This window comes from Topomyia yanbarensis, chromosome 2, assembly GCF_030247195.1.
Source record: "Topomyia yanbarensis strain Yona2022 chromosome 2, ASM3024719v1, whole genome shotgun sequence".
Taxonomy (NCBI): Eukaryota; Metazoa; Arthropoda; class Insecta; order Diptera; family Culicidae; genus Topomyia; species Topomyia yanbarensis.
The window spans coordinates 41,292,357-41,299,604 of NC_080671.1; the positions used below are offsets into that span (position 1 = coordinate 41,292,357).

A 7,248-nucleotide genomic window follows, 5' to 3' on the forward strand; every position below is an offset into this window, starting at 1 on the left:
ATAGTTTTCGAGTGTTATGTGTGTTAGTTTATGTTATCAAGACGTGCTGCAACTCTATAGTCTGCAAGTATCCGATATTAGTCACCTTTCAAAAGAATTTAAAATCCTTTACGATACAAATTGTTAAAACTGCTGGAACTCGAACAAACAAAAACGTACGTCCAAGTAGGCCAGTACTTCTCTATGTTCACACACACTCAGGCTAGTCAACCCACGAATGCAGAAACTGCAGGGCACCCACATAGTACCCGATTTTCCCCCTAAATTTAAAGCTGCCCAAAAGCTGGCGCTCCGGTAGCTTCGAGCCACCGGAATTTATTCCCGGGTGGAAGCAATATATTATACCTATGTAAATATTGTTTATCTACGGTAGATGAAATATGCTCCGAACACTGGTCACCGATAGCAGCTTCTGGCGAAAATCCTACATGGTCGAATCGAATGGAAATGTGTAGGTGCGCTTCTTGTCCCGAGGGTACCTGAGGGTCTCTGTTTGTGGACGACAAAAACCTGGTGCCGTGTAGTGTTGAACGTGTTGTAATTGGTACTCGTTTCATTGCATTGAGGCTAGGTGGTCGGCATAAATGGTTTAGTACTGTGAATGTTTCAACAGGTCCTTGGTTGCAAAAGATGTGCTACAAGCTACTACACAGTACAGAATAGCGCGTTATTCAATTAAGCCAAGTATGTGACATCATCAAACCGAATGGAATACATTTTAGCTATGCATAATTGGTGGTAATCAGTTAACTCGTAGCTACGAGTAATAGAAAAACGAAATATACTATTTCTGTCTATCACTTGTAATAAACAGATCCGTGATAGTATAGTGGTAAGTATCCCCGCCTGTCACGCGGGAGACCGGGGTTCGATTCCCCGTCACGGAGGTTTCTTTTTTGCTGCTATCGGACACATTTTTTGTTCTTATCCGGGGACGGAAATGAAAGTACTAGAAACACGAAACCATTCCTAAACAGAAAAAAATATTACCGTGCCGTATCCCCCGGTCCAAATCCTTTGATCCATTCCACCGTAATAGTTGCTCACGTACTCCTGGAACGATAAACCCGTACTTGAAGCGAACAAATAAACCGAATGAGTGCACAAGCTTGACACGACAATACACTTCGAATGGAGTGCCTTCCTTGCCAACCATCGCAAGCTCCCTTCCCCACTCACTCGTCCGTTTACTAGACATCACTTTTACCCCGCCAGTATCTGGTATCAAATTAGTGAGCGCAAACAGCAGCGGACACCAAGTACAACAACGCCATAAATAACCCTTTACGACACCACTCTTAATCTGTTCCCGCCTTGATCTCGTCGCTGGTAGAGAGGAGTACACATCCCTAATCACCTTCCGAGGTGAACAAAAAGATGACACCTCGGCATCTTCGCGCTGAGTGCGAATATGTAGACGCATGGTGATGCAACACAGCCAGCAACAGCAACAACAACATCAGTGTCTCAAGATTTCTTGCTTAATGCGCGAAAGTGATCTTGAAAAGTTTAGGTACACGGAAAAAATTCGTTGAATTACCGTGTTTAGCTCCAACTTCTCCATGGCTACTATTCACAATTAACTGCAATAATTTACAGTTAATACGCGTACAAACATTGTTCAATGTTACTTTTTAAGGGGTAATAGAACTGCACTATTTACAACACCTATTCAGTGTGGCTTTAGTTGCAATCTCAGTACACACGGAGCGTGCTTGACATGACTAGTGTCAGTGCTGAAGTTGTGTAGGTTCTTCTCGCGCAGCACACACAGTGATGGTGTCATAATTTTTGTGGAACAAAAGCGGTGTAGAAAAATAAACATAGTCGAGATAAAACCACCAATTACTGAAGAAAACTAGAAAATCGGATACAGGTCAACGCCATTTAGAATGGTGGGTATTTCAATAGATGCGCAAGTATTGAATGTTGTATTTCTTAGACCATGCTAAAAGGGTAACTAATGGTATGAAAATAAAGATTTGCCATGCGACGTCAACAATATCAAGACGCAAAAGTACAACACCAGTGTGAGTCTAATCAAATGCTAATACAACATATTTCATTAGAGTTCAAAATTCAAAATAGTGCGAGTCAGGCCCGTAGTCAGGATTTTGTTGCGGGGGAGTTTGAACTAATTCTGATAATTTCAGATAATCAGGGAAAACTGAACGAACTTTTAAAAGGTTTATAATAAACAAAAAAACCGAAAATTACCCAAAAATTTCTGATCTGGTAGCCAATTTGTGGATGCGGTAAAACAGTTCAGTTTTGTTTTAGCTCAGGCCCGTGCGCAGAAAATTCTCAAAGGGGTTTGATTTTTAGGGTTTCTTATAAAAATGCAATAGAAATCCTCAAACTTCCACAAGAAATCCGAGGTTTGGAGAGTCGAGTCTTATATACCAATCGTCTCAGCTCGACAAATCGGGTCAATGTAATTTATCGAGAAGCAATTTTTTATCAAACACCACTGCTTGTTGGCTCGTGACAGTGTCCGATTAGTGTTTGCAGTGGATGTGTTGCAAGAAAACCAAAGTAAGTAGCTGCTGGTCTTGGAAAATTAAGATTCCACAAGGAAATTCCAGCACTTCTCGGAACGACAAAACTCGCAAATGCTTATTTGTTTAGGTCAAAAAATTTTATGAATTCTGGAAAACAAAATTCTAAATTTCTAAAAATTCTGGATTTAAATAAATTTCAATATTACTAACCTAGTTAAATTCATTAGTTTGCTTTTATGCCCACAGTAAAAGCAGTTTCTAAAGCAGTTGACTGCGAAATAACCCCTCCTTACAGCCAACCCATCGAATGACGTCACTGTTTTGATCATTGTTCTTCGGTGGAATTGCAGAAATATTATCCCGAAAATCGATTCACTCAAAATGTTTTAAATAGTTTGAAATATTGGGGCGGGCATATCGTAGTTAGTAAATCAATTGCCTTGTACTCAGCTCACCTGGGTTCAATTCCCAATCCCTCACATAGGGTTAAGATTGTTCTAAAAAAAATCTCAAACCCGAAAAAGAGGCGAATGACCCCAACGTTCAAATATCTATATTCAAAATAAAAAAATAGTTTGAAATGTGATGCCTTTGCATTATGTGAAGCTTGGCTAACGTCGGTACCGACTCAGGTGATTCGCATTTAAGAATGCCAAAATATCCTGACTCCCGCAGTAGAAGACAAAGGGTTAAGTCGTCGGAAATCTCTACGCTTATTCATATGACCCTATCGACGCTTTTCCAAACATTCTTCCTTCAACTCCTTGCTCTTTCTTGAGTACTATGGCTCCTTAATATTGAAAAATAAAACACACCCTTCAGTCCCTTGTTAATTAAATGTCGTCTCGACTCTTAGTCGTTAATAAAAAAAGGAAAAAAGAATAAAATCCTGTATTGTGGTTAACTTCCGCGGTTTTAATACATTATTCTTCAGGAACGAGACATTCCCTACGGAGCAGTGCCTTTAGGGATCAAGAAGTGCTATTCCTTCGACAGAATTTACCTTCCCTCGATAACAAGCGTTGAAGCTGTCACTTGTCGGGTAAAACTCAAAAGCAGATTGTCCAATGTAGCAACTAAGGTCCACCAATAAAGTAGAAACACCTGATAATCTTAAACGACGCCGACAAAAAAGAAGAAGGAAAACGAACAGGTGAAAACAGAAAAGAGTGGAAACATTAGAAAAGTAATTAGCCATTTTTTTTTCAAATAATGAGGTTTTTACAAACATTTCAGAACTTTATGAAACAATAGCTCTCAAAGTCGTCTAATTTGTTTTATTCATTTACTTCATTCAAATCATTTCTGTCTTCAATTCAATTCCATATAGTCACTTTTTTAGTTCATTCATTTCGCGGATTTCATTCGTTTTGTCTATTATATGCGTTTTAAATATTAGACTAATTTTAAAAATATGATCATTTTTTTTAATTATTTATTTCATTCCGTATACATTCGTTGTGTTCATTTGAATTAACTTTGTTCATTTCATCTATCTTATTCGTTTAATTCTTTGGATGCGTTCTGATCAGTTTATTTATTTTAGGCATTTAACTTATTCTATTCACTGTTTTCATTTTATGCATTTTATCTGTTTTTGCAGTTCAAACATTTTATTCAGTTCCTTCATTTTAATATCCTTACTTTTTTCATTCATTCAGTGTAATCGTTCCATCAAAAATGATAATTTAATTCAAAGTAATTCATTTCATTGATCTTACAACTTTATTAATACTGTTTAATTTTTTATAATTTTAATAAATTTATTAATTTCATTCTGCTTGTTTTTCTTCTTTTTATTTAAATGATCAACTCTGTTAATATATATTTTAATTTTAATTTTAATATTTTAATAATTCTATTCATTTCATTGATTTTATAAATTCGTCCACATTTTTTTATTTCTTTTATTTATTTTGCTGATTTTATTCAACTTGTATATTTTTCAAAATTTTATTTAATTTATGAATTTCATCCATTCTATTCATTTTATTCATATTATTCGCTTTTTTCATTTCATTGATTTTAATCATATAATTCAATTAGTTAATTTGATTCAATTAACTAAATTATTTCATTTAATTATTTCGATTAATTTAATTAGCCAATGCATTTTATTCATTTTATTCATTTTATTAATTTTATTCTTTTTCAGTTCATACATTTTATGCTATTTCTTCATTTTTTAATCAAAAACATAGGTGGTCGGGTTTACCCAACCATTTTTGAAAAAAGCAAAAATGAACTTTGTCGTAAAACGCTTGTATCTCAGGTTTTATAACCGGATGAAAAGTGTCCACTTTGCCGGAGGAACCAGGTTCCCGGAATACCTTGGGTGTGGTCAATTCGACCAAAAACCCCTAAATCGTCCTCGACTGTACTTGTTTTGCCAAATCATGCCACAAAGTGGGTTTTATAACCAGTCGATTTTTTCCAAAGTACGAATAAAATACTCTACATAGAAAGTTGCGCAGAAGCCTAACCTTTGATTTGGCATATATAACGACTTGATATGATGTAAAATGAGCATTTTACAGCCAAACCAATTTGCTAGGTCGGGTTTTCCCCGCCTTACCCTATCTATTAATGTTTGCTCTTAAACTATGCTCACATGCGGAACTCACTATTGCAACTATCAGTAGCATCTTAGTCGTTGATTACCAATTGAGAATCATGGACGTGTTCACGCGATACGATGAAACAACTGGAAGGCATCAATAGGCAACTAAAATGTTGCGGCTGGTTGCATCTTTAAGTTAGTATATGATAACCGAATCGCCAATATGCATTTATGTTATACTTTCAATGAAGTGTTGCCTAAGTCAGTTCTGAATGGGGTCTTACGGCACATGATGGTAAATCAGTGGTCGATTCTCATGAACTCAGTTGTGTTTAACTGAATAATATGTTTGGATCTATGTTAGTTTTGTCTACAAAAGTTTCGATCCACATTTCACGTATAGAGGGATCACATTTAAAGGAAGAGAGATAGAATATGGACATGTTCACAAGAGCTACTGGAAAATGCTTATTCTACAGCTTTGTGGAAGACACCTTATTTCTATCTCTTTCTGTTGAGAAGTTAGTTTTGGCGCCCTCTAGGCGGTGAAATGCAGAATTAAAATTTTCTAGTTAAAAGATGACTCATTGCACTTTCTCAATTTCTTGCAAATGTAATATTCAGCCAAAACCAAGGCCCATAAGCTCTCTCGGTCTCCTCGATGCATTACTATCGAGGCGTAATGCAATAACCATCTTAAAATAATTGTCTGTCTGAGGTTCTTTAGCACTAATGCACGCAATATGCTTAATGATATTTATAATACCGTTACACCTCTCAACCTAGGGGGGAATACAATGTAAACCTTTTTGCCTTTCTCATATAGAAAGGTTATGCAATCACTCTGAAAAACGTCAACCTAATCCCGGCCCGGAGGGCCGAGTGTCATATCCCATTCGACTCAGTTCGTCGAGATCGGAAAAAGTCTGTATGTGTGTGTATGTGTGTATGTGTGTGTGTAGGTGTGTGTATGTGTGTGTATGTGTGTATGTATGTGCGTATGTGTCAAATAATGTCACTCATTTTTCTCAGAGATGGCTGGACCGATTTGCCCAAACTTAGTCTCAAATGAAAGGTGCAACCTTCCCATCGGCTGCTATTGAATTTTGGATCGATCGGAATTCTGGTTCCGGAATTACGGGTTTCAGAGTGCGGCCACACAGAAATTTCTCATAAAAACTATAGGAAAAATTAAAAATAGAATTTTTATTTTTGATGATAAATGTATTCAAGGTGCATAAAACGTCGAGATTTGATGCAAACACGAAAAAAATTTGACGAAGATTCACTTTTTTGGATTTTGCACATTTTTGCCTTTCTCATATAGAAAGGTTATGCAATCACTCTGAAAAACGTCAACCTAATCCCGGCGGAGGGCCAAATTTTTTTTTCGACTCGCATAAGGTTTCTGGATTTTAACAGGGGCGTAGTTGATGGTTTACGGAGAGGGGTTACACCCCCCCCCCCCTCCCTCTACTGTTCACTCCCCTCCTTTAAAAATCTCCTTAAATCACTCCTCAGACCACCACCTCATACCCCTCCCTTTCAACCCCATCATCTTTAAACCACCACTATATTACAAAGCATACCAATTTAAGCTGGGGAGTCGTTCGTTCATGGGACTTTCGCCCTCCTCACATGACAAAATGAGTTAGCAAGCAGATAACATTGATCTAATGCTGATTAGGCTAATGGAGTATGATATTTTTTGTTTCAAGTGTTTCACCGTCGACACGTAGCTCATCAAGTTCGTGGCTGGCATGCCATTGTGTATAAGTGCAAAGTGTACTAAGAATGTAATGGACATTTCCACAATTATGTTGAACATAAAAAGCCTCCGTGCCATAGTTTAGAGAAATGAGAAAGGCACAATTGCACCGCTAGGTGGATTAAAACAGGTTTTTAAAACAAAAAATGAGATTAACTCAAGAACTGTTCGATATATCAAATTATTCGGCTCAATAAAATGGTGTATTTGTATGATGGTAACAATTTTGTGGAACTAAAATGTTTAAAAATCTTTTTTTTTTCGAGAGTTGTCCTACTGGAGCTGTAGAGCTAGGTTCTCGGAAGGGTCCCCCGTCAGAATCATACACTAAGCGAATGGCTGCCCGAACGAGCAGCCGCTGGTGCTGAAAGAAGATTTTGCTAGAATTTCTGAAGGTGTTCCACTAAATACAACGGCGC

General features: G+C 37.2%; 1 non-coding gene across 1 annotated transcript; it reads left to right on the plus strand.

The window, feature by feature from the left end:
• The first annotated feature begins 815 nt into the window (after window positions 1-815).
• On the plus strand, window positions 816-887 carry Trnad-guc (transfer RNA aspartic acid (anticodon GUC)). The gene has a single exon. It is a non-coding gene; the product is annotated as a tRNA-Asp (tRNA).
• Window positions 888-7,248: the final 6,361 nt, after the last annotated feature.